Here is a 4,085-nt window from a genome sequence, read left to right on the forward strand (position 1 = left end):
TAGAAATTTTGTCCATTCTCTTCTCATAAGTAATCCATATGTCTTTGGGATATCAACCACATGTATGTCAATAACATCCTAGATCCAAAGATCTACTGTTAACTGTATCCACACATGTTTCAATACACCAATGACTTTTACCTCTGTTTTGTCCAACTGTATCACCACTCAATTGGAGGGTTGAGGACTAACTCCTAGCCTTTGGGCTATTGATAATGGCATTACATTACTTGAAGCTCCAGAATCGATGAGGCAATTGTGAAGATTCTTCCCATATATCCTTATGCTCAACAAAAATGGGGGTACCTCAACTTTTTCTTTGAACATAGTAGGCATCGCTTCTATAGCATTTACTTGTTTTGACATTGTCTTTTGAGGGACAACATTCATATTGTGGGAAACCTTTGTATTATCCAATGTCTTCATGAGCACTTCTCATTGTTATGGACAATTATGTGACATGTCAAATATAGACATATTGGCTTTAGTTTTCTTCAAATCTTCTATTGCGTTGTACTTTTCAGTGGACCAAGCAGGATTCTTTAGTATTGTTGGTATGTTCACTTGATTTTGATACTATTGTCCTCCCTAGAATGGTCTTACAGGTGGTGGATTGTTGTTTGCTCTTGGATTAGATGGAGTTGGTTGCAAACCTGGAGGAATCCCATCCATCAAGGGATTCTTTCTATTTTTGAGATTGTATGTATTATGATTGTCATTTCAAAAGGCAAAGATCTCATCATGTTGAAGGTCTTGTTCTTGGCTAAACAGGAATGAGAATTCCTCATTTGCTTGTTGTTCCACTTGTGTATTTTGTGTAGAATCATGAGATTCCAATAGCATAGAATTGAATTGAATAGGAGGAGGATTGTTGTTTACTTGTGAGTTTTGATTCTTCTCATGATTACCATTATAGTATGAACCATCATTGCTAGGCACATTTTGGCTATCATCATACTTACTGATATCAACATATTGAACATTTTTGTTGCTGTTATTAGTAGGAATGCTTCCATTATTTGGTTGAGTGTTCCATTTTTTATTTTTCCTTTGGAAGCCATTGTTGTGATTAGGAGGATTGAAGTTATTTCCTCCACCATTGTTGTTTCCTGCATTATTGTTGTTACTATTATTGTTGAAGTTCTTATTGTAATTCTAACCAAAATTGTTGTTGTAGGGGCCAGCATTATTTCTTTGGAAGTTTTTATTTTTTCCTTATGACAACCTAAGACGTATTAGCTCATTGTTCATTTGTAACATGGTCTTCTTCATTTGACCAACTTTTGAAAGAAGATTGTATCTACTTCCATAGGAGCTATCGCTTTCTGTTCAAAGAAAGCTATTTTTGGGGGCTCATACCTTGGGTATCTTATCACTTGAGTTTGTGGAGTGGGTGCCTGCTATAATGGAACTGGGTTCATAGGCATGAAATAGCTAGGCATGGTGGGTGCTCCCATGGGGTATGTTGGTATTGTAGGGACTGTTTGTGTTGGAAACATCATTCCTCCTCCATTAGGATTGGCTTGCTTCATGAATGTGATCACTTCTACAAAGACTTTGTCCAATGTGTCAATATTTTCTACAAGAAGTCTTCTCAGATAGATTATAGTAAGAGGATCCATAGCATTCAAATAAATCTAAATAGTGGCTTCAACTAGTATGGTGTATGGAATTTCCAACTTGCGGTAGGCCATATGAAAGTGATGGTTGAAGCATGAAATAGTCTCAGCTAGGTCCCTTTTGATTAATATGAATTTTTGATGTATCACAGTTGGATTGATGAATGTTTTGAATTGTTCCAACAATAATTTTTTGAATGTATCCCAATCTCCAATGCATCCAGGTGGCAAATTGATGTACCAATTGAAGGCAATTTCCCCCAAAGAGTAGGGAAATAAACAAAGAACCACGTCCTCATTAGCAACTTTCTTTTAGTTGAAAATTTCTTTGAAAACTTTGACATGATCTTTGGTAGTTTGTGTTTCACCATAGATGAATATTTGGAAAAACTTCTCGGGATTCTTTGGGAGGTCATGGACTGCACCTCTCAATTTTATTAATGAGTCTACAATGTTTGTGAAAAATGTCATTGGACGGTTTGGTGGACCTAACGATGGTTTTTGGGGAGTAGCTATCAGAATATGTGGAGGCCCACCTAGTGGTTGAATGGGAGGTGGAGTAGAAGAAGATGATGAAATGTTGAATGCTAGTGGTGGAATCTAGGGTATTCCTCTGTCACTGCATGGCTTACAAAAGTGAGTAAGCTCTGGAAATTCTTGGGTACTTGGTGAAGACCTTAATGCTTGTTGGAATGGGGATGTTGGATCAATATCCTCTAACTTGCATCAATTCTAGAAAAAGTGCACCTCTATAGAAGTACACTTTCTCTCCTCTCTAAATTTTGTTCACCATAGAGTTTTGCAGAAGTATAGATCTACGTAACTATGGATGTGCAGAGCTGAATTTCAAAAAAAATTAGATGTATTTTCTGAACTTGTATGGAGTGCAGGTTATTGCAAGGGTGCAAAATTCTGAAAATTTGTCAAATTTTCTTCATTTCCAGGAATATGTTTAGTTTGTGGCCCTCCTCCTAGTGCCACTTTTGTTGGGTGTTCATTTCATATGAGGTCAATGGCATGAAACCATTCCATAATTCCTCTATTGAAAAGCAGACCTTTTTAAGGATCCACTCCAAGGTTCAATGTTTGTCTTGCAACGTACCAAAATCTACTCAGTAGAAGATAAATGTGAGTGTTCATGAGGAGGCCTTTGCTGGTTCTAAAAAACACTTTTGTCTCGGAATCAAAGTAAATCTATTTGTTATCTCAAAATAACACACCAAAGAGAACAATATTTTTTTGTATTTTTTTTTTTTAATGAATGCAACTCTAATGATGCAACTAATATGAGGTCCTATTTTAACAAGGGTTTAGCAAAGAAAATAAAAAAACTAAAAGAAAATAACATGAAATCAAAATAACTTGAAATTGAAATCCTAAATGGACATAAGCTACAAAAAGTAACATGTTGCAAGTAAAACTTTCAAAGAAATCGATAGGAAACCAATGAAAATAGGAGCAGTGCTTCCTAGAATCCATTGATGCAATCGTTGGTGAGAAACTTGAATAATTGTATAATATCTCACCTCTCATCAAATTGCAAGGCCACAAAAAGTGCACTCATGCAAGACAAAAGGCTATGTAGACACAATTTGATGATCTCTTCTCAAGCTCATTACATCAACAGATTCATAAATCTATAGCAAACACTAGAACTAAAAGATTGCACAACTAGAAACAATGCAATAAACCTTTGGCTCATGAACAAAATTCACAAAACAATGACACATTCAAGAAAGAATGACTACACTCCAAATGTGAGCACCAAAAGCATAATTTTATTGCATAATAATGGTGGCCTTTGTAACATTTTACAATGGGGTATTTATTAGAAATCATCTCCTAAATTTGTGTTGAGAGTGAGAGATATCTTTCATACAATAAATGCTTTTAACTAATAAAGAAAACTAAATATATATAGACTATCAACTAATCTAGTGCTTAGAGGGACTCCATCCATATTTTATTCATTAACTGGATGTATGAGCCCTTTACATGTCAAAAACAAAGAAGAAATGTGAGAGAAAGTAAGAGTAAGCCATCAGTCGAACTGGAAGTGCATGGAGACACCAAAAATAGAAGTTGGTCCTTCACTAGGCATGTGTTGAAATCAAACTGCCATCAAAATGTGCTCCCGATGCATGGAAGGTGCTATTTTTGGAACTAGCAGTTAACTATCAGTGCACCTCTGAATTCCAGAGTTGTAGACCTATGTATCTATGAAGCTATATGAAAATGCAGACCTATGGACCTACGAACCTCGACGGGGTCAAAATCTCAAAATTTTACTAAGTATCAAAATTGAAATTCTTGCATCTAGGTTTTATTCTTCTTCATCCCAAAGCTATGTTTGGATGTTTTTCCTTGAATTTCTCTATCATCTCAATAATTTTAGCCGCATCTAGAAGATCTAAAGCCTCATACTTGTCCTTCACCTTCTATCTATAGTTGTTCACCTCAATTCAA

Source organism: Cupressus sempervirens, chromosome 5 (assembly GCF_028749045.1).
Source record: "Cupressus sempervirens isolate cs-2001-9-10 chromosome 5, ASM2874904v1, whole genome shotgun sequence".
In the NCBI taxonomy this organism is placed as follows: Eukaryota; Viridiplantae; Streptophyta; class Pinopsida; order Cupressales; family Cupressaceae; genus Cupressus; species Cupressus sempervirens.